We start from the raw sequence: 11,500 nt of genomic DNA, 5'->3' as shown, positions 1-11,500 counted from the left end.
TGAGTGAACCCTAAAATGTAAATCTCCTGTAAAAATTTAATAAAAAGCCTGAATGTTCCACTGATTTCATTCGCATCATTTTCTCTCCCTAATTTCTGGACATGAGCCTCTAAAGTACATTAACAGCTAAGCTACATGTTATAAATGTAGCCATATGACAAAGTAACCATCCAAATCTAGTGGGGACATTGAACCTCACTTTTTTTGTTAACGCAGTGTGTGTATTGTAGGGATGCAAACTCAACATCTAAGTTGTGTGTAGCAACATGAACACGGTATCTTTCGTTAAGTCCTTTAAGAGATAAAAAAAATGTTTAGTCTACTAAAGATTTTTTTTTATATTTTCTCATCTGAAAGAGTTGTGACTGAAACCAGAAGTTTGTGGATGCGACTGAGACGGGTGTGACGAGTAGTTTCACTGCAACTAATAAAACAGAAAAGATGGAAGATGATGGTTTGCAAATAGCAGAGTCTCTTGGAAGTTTGAGAGACTGTCATGAAACATTTCTGTTAACATTCTCCTTCCAATCTCCTAGCTTACTGCCTCTTCCTGAAGAGCCTTTCATGTATGTTTTAAGGTGCAGGGTACCCCTTCACTGTCACCTTCAAATGCAAAGGGAACCACTATGCAGCTGCATGCTGCTAGTTATATCTCTAGACTATAACTGATGCACCGGCTGAGCCCTATACGTAAATAAAAATTCTGGTGAGAGGCGAGACTTGGCAACTCAACTTCCTAGCAAGAGATCTATCAGATGCAATCGTTTCTACACTGATTTTAAGTCATGATATATTCCCACTTTCCCATGATGTTAGGTTAGGTTTAGGTACCTGCACCATTTGGTTTGGTTAGGGCAGGAAAATATGTGTTTCTTGTTAGGAAAACCTCTTGTTTCCTCTGCAAAACACAACCTGCCCAAGAAACGTCCTACATAAATATACATCCCTCTGATAGCCATGCTACGTGTCCAGAAACAGACACACGAGTTACGTTTGTCAGCAAATATTCCACAATGCTTTGCATTTTAGAGCCATTTTACATTTCACCAAGTCAGTGTTTCACCACTTCATCTACAGGTTAGAAATTATTTGAAGACAAGAAAATAGCAGCACTGAGTGCAGGCCAGACACAATTACTAGTTGTAAACTGCAGTGAACAGCAGATATGGTGGATCAGATGCAGGTCAGACTGCAGGGAAGCGGGATCTCAGTCTCCAAGCATACATTAAGCCTTAATACCTTACAATGTGTTCCACATTGTGTTTACAATGCAACCAAGTGTTTCAAATATCAACTTTGTGAATAGTTGAGAACTGATTTTTCAAGTCTGCCAGAAATTTATATTTCCTATAAGAGACATAAACCAGTTATCATTCTGCAGCAGTCGTGTGTGTGTACTGGTTAAAGGCAATAACTGCTGAACATGATCTTATAGTACTGAAAGGTTGTCATCCAACATGAGACAAAAACATGATTTTGAGACAGTGCTTATGATTTGTCGCTTATATGCATTTGATGCTTTTAATGTGTCTTGAAGTCAAATGGTCAATTTAAAATCACATCTACTGAGTGTACATAACATTAAATGCCAGACAAAAGTACAAAAATGGATGCAAACGACCCACAACATGATTTTATGTGGAATAGCTACACCTAGTTGCTCATGTTTGAATCCAGACGTTTTTCTCCTGCTTGTTTTTCTTCATTTTGGACTAACTCTAATGTGTGTAGTGCTAACATTTTCCACATTGCCATGGCAACACATTCTGACACAGCTATGTTTCCTTTTTGTAAAATTTAAAACATTAAAAAGTGATGCTTTGGGGTCATGCTCTGTTCAGGATCCCAGTAAAATGTGATAATTTGGGTCCAAAAACTGGTTACAGCAAAGTAAATAAGCAGCAGTTTCTGTTTAAAATGTACTGAGAAGACATGGGCAACAAAACATCCAGCTTCATAAAAACCAGAACATTAATGTTTTCCTGAGATAAAAAATAAATAAGTGAATCAAATCTATCTGTTCAGGACTTCAGCAACGTCAACAACATGTTTCCTGGCGTCATAGCATTTTGCTCAGTTTGGTTGATCAACATTAATATTAACAAAAGTGGGGGAAAAAAAAGATATTTTTCACAGCCACAGAGCAGATTTCGGGCTTGATGCCTTGCTCACTGGCACTTATTCAATGCTGTAATCAGAGGTGAACATTGTTCTCTTTAACTGCCAGCATGGCCACCCTGCTCCTCTTCCAAATGCTCATTTGGGTGAGGGCCTCTTTATTTAAAGAAAAATATGAGAAAGAAAAAGAACCTGGGGGTGTCTGGGGTCAGACAGGTTGGGGAGCACGAGGCCAAAATAGACCTCTACTTTCCACACAATGGAAATGTTTTAATCAAGCCTTGAATTGACTGCTGCAGGGGCCCCTTTTCAATGGGCAGGGACCTTGTGTGTGTATGTGTGTGTGTGTGTGTGTGTGTGTGTGTGTGTGTGTGTGTGTGTGTGTGTGTGTGTGTGTGTGCCTTTTTTGAAATCCTACCAGATCCCTGCTGTGTTGCGTGCTGCAGAAGTAGGCTGGGGGCGCACACACGCCGCAGCGCCACGCACCAACACAAACTCATCATTTCCAGCGGAGCCTGGCACAGAGACGCAGCGCTACACACCCGCACATATGTCTCTGGAATGGACTGCTGAAACTTCTGAGGCAGGGAGCTGGATAGATCATTCTAGCTCGTCCCACTTAGTGGATTAAATTCACGCTTTCTCTTCTTTCTTGGCTTTTTTTTTTCTCCCCCCCTTTTCTATCCCTCCTCCTCCTCTTATTTCTCCTCCTCTGGTTTCGTGTTACAAAGCCTTGGAGGGAGTTGCGCGGAGAGCCAGTTCCTCTGTGTAGAAAGCGAATGACAGGATCATATGGCTTGATTTGCCTTGCAGTCCAAACATTTCACATCATAAAGGACACTGGGAGACGCGAGGAGAGGAGCGGCGAGCCTGGTTCATCTGAAACTGATGAGGATGTGGAATAATTTCTAACTCAAATTCAAAAACAAAAACGCGAGATAACGGAGAGAGGCAGAAAAAAAAGGGGGGGGCAGGCTGCTGGATCCGTGGAGGAAGACGGAGGAAAGCGCAGGACGCAGCGGCGATCATCATCCTCACCGCCACATTCAGGTAAGTTATTTACCTAAAGGCTTCTTTTGGTCAAAATAAAAAGCAAAGAATAGAAAAAAGAGACAAAAAAAAAACAAACAAACAAACAAACATTCAAACCCAAAGCATCCGGATCTCCAACTGTTGCCATGAGACTTCTTTATCCCCCCCTCCTTCGCTCTCTTAGTAATAAAACGATTGGAATTGGTCTACAATGTGCTGTCTGGACAGCTGTTTTAGGGGAGATGTAGGTTGCCAGTTTGGGACTCGATGTGGTGCAACTTTATCTCCTTGTGGAGCAGTGTAAACACAGCGCAGTGCGGTCTGGAGCAGTTGGAAGGGAATCAAGTCCGGGATTTCTCTGTGGTCCCTGCATGCACTGTACGAGCTGCTCCCAAAGCCCTCCACACACGCAGATACAACCTCCATCTACAACATAAACAGCATGATTCTTGTCTTTTTTGTGCTGAAAACCTGACGTGGTTACTGCAACCCGACAGGGGGAAAAACACAACTGCAATCATGCCATCATGAAGAGAAAGGAATTAAAAAGTGGTGTTCCTTCATGTATTTATAGTTGCAGATAAAGTGGTTCAAATTCAAAGTCCTTCCGGTTTTTCCTGCTATCCCGGCTTACAATCACATATTAAACTCTTTCTGGCGCAATAAACCAGAAAATACAAGCATCTTCTCTATATTTGTCTTTTTTCCATACTTTATTTCAACTTCAGACTCAATGAAATAAGTATTAGCTTCAGTCAAGTGATTATTATAATTACTGAGGAGGGGGGGCATGACGCCTCTGGACAGTGAACACGAGTTTGTATTAGAAAAAAAAAAAAAAGTGGTGATTTACAGGGAGGAGGTTTTTTTTTTTTTTTTTACAAGCTCAATGGTGCCAGCACCAGTTAACTAACAGACAGTGCAAGAGGGGGTGGTTTGTATGTGTGTGTGTGTGCATGTGTATGTGTACGTGTATGTTTGTGTGAGTGTGTGTGCGTGCAGCACAGCTCCACACAGTAAAGGTTGTGGGACAAGTTAGTGGAGGATGTTATTGGCATGTCGACTGGAGCTGGAGGAGTCAGGATTTACACAAGCCTTGATGTGATATTTGTGTAAGTGTCTCTTGAGGCATTTTATAAAGTTTCTTTCTCATCCGGTGGGTAGTTCAGGTGCATCCGAGTGGGTCCGATTGTGTTATTTACAGAGATTCACTGAGTTTTTAGATGAAGAAGGCGACATTGGTGTGATGACGTGCAGCATGGAGGGATGTGATGCAAAAAGTTTGACAAAAGTTTTTTTTTATTTTTTTTTATTTGAGGAGTTTTATAAACTTGTTACAAAAGGCAAATAATCCTTGCTAAACACACACATGATGGTGTCTCTACTGAACAATATCTCCTGACAGTGGATTTGTATTTAAGTTTTTAAAAGCAACAAAAAAAAAAAAAAAAAAAGACTTGAAAATTCAGTTTTGTCCGTGAAAGTTACAAACACACACACACGGACACACAATCCCTCAAGCACACACACACACACACACATATCAGCCTTCAAGCCCCAGATGTTAATACCTCCATTGAGAGAACCACAGGACTCCTGCCGACCCGATCTCTTCATTGTCGAACAGACAATAGACTCCACATCCTGATGGCCGGCCTGCTTCCCATCTTCCCCCACACATCCCCCTCTTACTGCTGCACACACACACACACACACACACACACACACACAGACAGTTAAAATGCAGATAAAATACCCGCTGAGACAACAATTGTTTAGAAATGCACATGTACAGGTTTGAAGTTTCATTTCTTTTTTGTCGTATTTTAAAAGTGCAAACTTGACACAAGAGAAATTTCTTCAAACTGTTTTCATGTATTTGCAGGAAGGGTGTGTTTCTGCTTAGGTCCCCTCAGGGTGTTGTGTGGTACATGCTGCAGTCTCCTCCAAAGAAACACACTCAATGGCCATCAAAAGTCTTTTATGATACTTGGTGGATAGGTGAAGTGGGGGGAAAGGGAATTTTATGGACTGTTGGTGCAGATCCCGCCTCTTAAAAACTTTAAAAATGTCACCAACCTTGATGGAAGATGCACTCTCTGTGTGTCCTTCTAGATATCTTATCAGTAAAATGCGGGAAAATAAAGGAATAAAATCCCTCCAAGTCGGAAAACGATGCTTTAAAACTTTTTTTAACGTGCAATTTTAAACTCTCAGATGTAAAATATTCCATCAAAAGGAGATGAATTCCCACACCGGAGTGGCTGAAAAAAAAAAAAAAGGCTAAAAATGTTGGGTAATCGCCTCTATTTTGCAATCATCGTGTGTGTCTTCCTGTGCATGTTTATGTGTGCTCTAACATGGCAGAAGTGATGCGTTTAAATGGGGGGTCGTCATTGCATCACGACCGTTGCATCGTCACTGCACCAGATGTCTCATGTCTGTCTCACGTGGATCTGTTTGTGCGTTTTAATTGTCATCTACGTGTCACATGCATCACGTCAACGCAACCGATTCTGGAAGCCACATGGCGGGCAGCTGAATGCACAGCGACGAGATCACTGGTGATTATGTAACATGGATGTGCCCGCTCGCTGAGGTGTTTGAACGAGTTTTTGGAACTCAGTCAGCTAACAATAATGCGTTTTAGATAGTGGAAGAGGGCGTTTTCCTCCTGCACATTGTTGAGCAACAGTTGATGTGCCAGCCTCTTACTGGAGGTGCAGAGCTTTTTCCAAACATCCTTTTCCTCCAACTGCAGATTTGCTGCGGCTCGCCTTTTCTTTCTCCTTCAGACGCACATCGCTTTTAGTATTTTGTTCCTTTCCACTGATTTGATTTTCCTGCTGAGATGAGAAGAGTTCCCATCCATGTCTTCAGTGTTTTTAGTGTTGCTCAAACAAAATGCAAAGAATATGATGATACCCTTCGATTTACATATGCATGTTGAACAGAGATGGTTGATAGAAGGCCAGACGCAAGGTCTGGAGAGCTGGAGCAGATGGGTAATGTGTGTGTGTGTGTGTGTGTGTGTGTGTGCTTGAGTGGGAGAGCAGTGTGTGGCTGGAATCAGCAGGACAAACTGATGTTTAGAGAAAGAAACCAGGGAGGAGGTTTGTTTACACCAACATCATGCTAAATGGACCTTGGTCCAGGGACCAAATGATCTAAACATTATTCTTACAGGCAGTTATTCTACATTATTATCGCTGCTGGTTTATAGTCTAGTCTTGCATCAGTTCTGTGGTTGAGGTGATATGTGTGTGCACGGTGACAACTCCGCACAAACAATCGAAACATACAGGAATATTGCACATTAGCATGTCATTAGCACATTAAGCCGGCAGCTAAGCTTGTGTTGTTAACAGCAATCCAAGTCAGTTCAGTTTTCTTCAAGTTGGGGCCGAAAGCCGCTCCGTTCCCTGTGACATCCCTTTGTTTTTCTTCGCCCTTCCCAATCAGGATAAATTATTTATGTCAGATGCCTGTTTTTTTGGGTTACTCTGTTGGCCTTTTTCCCTTTTCACCATCTGCTAGTCCTCCATCAGCTACAAAAAGCAGCTTTATCTCCTCTACAACAACACATTCAAACATAAATAAATAAAAGCATGGGATGCTGTGTACATAAAGACAGGATGCAATGATTTGCTAATATATCTAACCCTGTATTTGGTCAAAGATAGTGCACTTACAACAAACTGAATGGTATTCTTTCATAAACATGTGCTTGTACTGGAATATCAGAGCCGTACCTGAGAGGCTGAGCCTTAGGAAGCCTTCAGAACAACATCACAACTGTACAAACTTGGTCATTTGGAGTCAGCACGTCTGTCGCTGGCATCCCTCTTGCACACATATTGAAGAGGCCTTTGGCAAGATGCTGAACTCCAAATCCCCTCTGATGTGTTTTTGATGTGAGTGTGTTTTTTATGGAGAAAAAACAAGAGAAATGTCTGGTGAATGAATGCATGTTGCACTTTGAGCACTTAAGAAGTTTAGAAAAACACAATATAGATACAGTCTATTTATCATTAGTAAATCAATCCAGGAGTAAAAATGGCGGTGTCTGACAGAGGTCACTGCATTGAAGGGTTAAAAAGAGAACTTTCCCATCACACCAGTAGCCCAAACTAAAAAAAAAAATAAACAGGACTGAAACTGAAAGCATCATCTTGAAACATTTTTAGTAGCTCTCAGAACTTTTCATTTCAGGAAGACCAGTGCTGGATCTGGTCTTAATCCTTTCTTTGTCAGAGGCCGTTTTATCTAAAGATTATCTCTGAGGTTGAAGGAGGTTTGGATGATAACCTCCTGCTGAAAATCTGCAATGGAAGGTCACTTTTTGTGTCTGTTTAGAAATCAAAGTAGGGCCAAAAGTTTCGAAGGGAGGAACTCGTTCACAAACATGCACAGAAGGCCGGTTCTGCTACCAAAACACGGAGCAGATAAGCTCCAAGTGCAACACACACACACTGTCTTCAATCTCTGCTAAAGACACCATTACTCCATGTTATTTTTATATAACAAAAATGACTGTTTGCTTCATTTGAAAGTTCCTTTGAAGCACTTTAGTGATACAGTAGATACATCAGTGCATAAAAGATTGTGTCAGAACATAAAAAGATGAAGATAGATTAATAAATGTAAAGCACATAGACAACAAAAATAAAGGACAAAACTTAAAAACAAGGAATAAAACAAGCAGATATTTTATAGGGACTTGTCTGTGCATTGCAGTGTAGTGTTGGTTTTGCAAAACACATATTATGAAATACGCAGTTTGCTGTTGCTCTAATTAAAAATAGCTAAATTACCTCATGATGCAGTTTAAGGAAACTTGCCTCTCAGTCTCAAGGATTTAAGCTTTGAACCAGAGTGTGTTTTTATTCAGTATATTTTAGTCAAATGTGCCCCCAGCATGTTGTATTTCCTCAAAATATGCAAATATCTGACCCCTGTGTTATACACAGTCACACTCAGCAAGTTCTCTGTTTCTAACCACCTGTTTCAATACAACCGATGGCGCTGTGTCTGTAATGCAGAACACCAAGCGTGCACCCGCTTTGAGCTACACATCCTCCAGCCTCGTCTTCAGTGGATGTGAGGCCTGCTGAGAAGTTTCTGTCAGGCAATGAGGGTGGATTCGGGGGGTTTTGGCAGCAGCTCTGATTGCAGTTGTTCCAAGACACGAAGCTTTTACTCTTCTGCAACTTCGCCCTCCCTTTGAGCTTCCTCTCTGTCTTTCATCCTGTATCTCTCTCACCCACTTAGAAACAAAAATTTTACCCCCTCTTACGCACACTCACTCAGCTCTGCACAATCCGGGCAGCATAATGAGGTCATTTTTGCGTTGCCAAAGTGTAAGCACTTACCACTTATATAGCTCAACTTTAATTGAGCAGACAAGTGCATATTCAGCCTATTGTGAATAAAAATTGTGCTGGGATATGGGAGAGTGTTTAAATCCTATTTCTGGTTCAACTGAATGCCTGAGAGCAGCCTTTATGGATGCTTCTGTCAAAATCAATTTGCTCAAATTAAATGAAGCTATATTGACATCGCTGTCAGAAATTAACTACATTGTCACAAAACGTCCTATACTCAGAAAACAGAAAAGAATGCAGTGATAGATATTTGTCACCAGCTATGAATGATGCAGCTCTCCTTTGAGAAGATCAATAGATTAATAAGCCCTGAGAGAGTGGAAGTGTTTCCAAGAAAGTCAGACCAGTGGAAAATCCAATATGGAGTTCACTGATGTTCCTTGAGGCAAACATGGGGAGTCCATATATTTAGATGCATCAAATCTTTTCCGCTCTTGTACTGTGGAAGTTTTTGTTTATCAAATCTTTTCCTTCTGACCCCATGATGATCTAATCGATGCAGTTTTGAAAACGTCAGAGTGCATTGGTGAGAGGCATCAGCCAAATGTAATTACTGCAGTTTGAAACAAATGAGCAAACAGATGGAGAGTAATCCTCCCAGTAATGGCATAAAGGTACAAAGGTTTGTGTTTTTCTTCAGCACAACAAAGGAAGTAACGAGGGAGACTTGAGTTCTTAAGGCCGGCAGTGAAGCTTCTCTGGGTGGCCGACGTTCTCTACATTATTAATGAGTGGTAGAACTGAGATGCAGGACAGTCCTGACCTGCTTGTTTGTTACCAGCTGACCACGACTGGCCATCTGCTGCCCTCCAACCTCCCTCTCTCTTTTTCTCCATCTATCTCTACAGCTGTGAGCAATTCATTGTTAAAAAACTTGGATTCCTGTTGTAGTTTTATATAAAACAGAACTTTTGATTAGAGAATTAGGGCTGGAACAGAACAGATTCTCAAGAAATTTATTGTGGAAGGAAGCAAGTATGCCAGTAAACATCAGCACACGGTGTGTTTGATAAACAGCAACTGTAGATTTGTTGTTGTGTTTTTTTAACATTATAGATATCTTAAAAACTACAGGCAATCCTCAGTTTACGAACAAGTTGGTTCCTACTGCTGCACCATAACCCGAAATCGGATTTTTATCCTTAAATACCCCATATTGCACCCTTGATCACAAAATAATAGGGCTGTGACGATATGTCCCGATTCGATTCAATTCGGATTTTTTGGAGCCGATTCGATTTAAATTGCGATTCGCATGATTCCCCGATATTGCTGATTTTTGTAGACTAAAAACGAAAATAAGTTTAAAACATTTTTTTAACCTGTCACTTATTGTTGATTTAAATAAGGAAAAAACACAGTAGCCAGACCATCATTCTGCTGCTACAATGCCCAAGAAGACAAGTAAAACGATCAATAAAAATGACAAAAATTTTTATTATGGATTATTTTTATTTGTTTTAAAAAAAACATTGATTATTTAACAAAAAAATAATTTATGCATTCATTTTACTAACTGCTTAATCCTATTCAGGGTCGCGGGGAAGCTGGAGCCTATCCCAGCTGTCTTAGGGTGAAAGGCAGGGTACACCCTGGATAGCTCACCAGTCTATCGCAGGACTAACAAAAAAATCTATTTTTAAATTGTAAAGCAAAAAATCCCAATATTCGATTTTTTTCCATGAGATTTTCCCACCCCTACTATATATATACTTTTTTTTTTTTTTTTTTTTTTTGTCTTGTCCAGCATTTAAGCAAGCAGACTGATGTTCTGGATGCTGTGTTCTGCTGAGCAAATTTATTTTGCCAAGGGGAACTTTTGTAGATGTAATGATCCCCTTGTATTTCTTGATTCTTATTTTATTTTTCAATTTGTTTTGGATAATAGCTTGTATTACAGAGTTTATGCTGCTGGACCCGACCGGAAAGGACAGGAAAGGGGCAGAAAGAGAACAGAAAAGAGAACATAAAAAAACAAAAAAAAACCAAAAGAAAGAGATCAATGCATACATGTATATGCACATACATACCCACCTACATATATATGTATATACACTCGCACATACATTATATATATATACATATATACATACATACATACATATACACATACATACACATGCATACACACACATGTACACATACATGCATACATAAAGATAAATATACATACATACATATACACATACATACACACACACACATATATATATATATATATATATATATACATATATACACATATACATACTCACATACATACACATACACACACATACACATACATATACATACATACACATACACTCACACATATGCATACATATATACATATCCATACACATACATACATACACATACACATAGACATAAGTACACACACATACCCACCCACACACATAAATATATACACCCACACAAGCCAACTCTAGATTCGTGGAGAACAAAACCGTTGACAATCATGAGGACCAGAAACTAGCAAGTTAAGTCAAAAAGACAGAAAGAGAGCTACCTGCTGTTAGTGAATAAACTTGCTGGATGACTCAGTGACTGTGACACATGCAGAACATTCATGCAGAACATTCAGAGTGGAACGTGTTTAGAGAAGAGTGATCATGCCAATGTGACCCCGCCCGCCTACAGCTAGAGGAAGGCCAGGAGAACCCAGAGACCCGGGTAACCGACAGTCACCCCCAGGTACAGATCCCAACCCCCCCACTCCAGAGCCAGCCATGCATCTACTACTATATTATTTAATGAGCATTGTAAAGTCGAAACAACGTAACTGCATAACCCAAGGTCTGCCTGTAGTTGGAAAATGATTAATTTAAAATCAAGAGATTGCTTAGCATAATCATATTTAGCCAGCAGGTGTCAGCCGCTTGCTAGCAGCTGTTAGCGGCTTGCTAACTAATTTATGTTAATATGGTACACTGTTTTAGTACTTATTGAAGATATTTGTGAAG

At 40.3% G+C, this 11,500-nt stretch overlaps 1 protein-coding gene across 1 annotated transcript in view; it reads left to right on the top strand.

Moving 5' to 3' along the window:
• The first annotated feature begins 2,909 nt into the window (after nucleotides 1–2,909).
• sema4c (sema domain, immunoglobulin domain (Ig), transmembrane domain (TM) and short cytoplasmic domain, (semaphorin) 4C) overlaps nucleotides 2,910–11,500 on the top strand; it is an 87,956-nt gene continuing 79,365 nt past the window's right edge. Inside the window, exon 1 of the mRNA XM_079251491.1 lies at nucleotides 2,910–3,168. The gene's annotated coding sequence lies outside the window, so the exon portion shown is untranslated. The remainder of the gene's footprint in view (nucleotides 3,169–11,500) is intronic.

Source organism: Telmatherina bonti (genome assembly GCF_933228915.1).
Source record: "Telmatherina bonti genome assembly, chromosome: 13".
NCBI classification, from domain to species: domain Eukaryota; kingdom Metazoa; phylum Chordata; class Actinopteri; order Atheriniformes; family Telmatherinidae; genus Telmatherina; species Telmatherina bonti.
The sequence above is the reverse complement of the archived record's forward strand: the minus strand, read 5'-3'. Positions and strand labels throughout refer to the sequence as shown.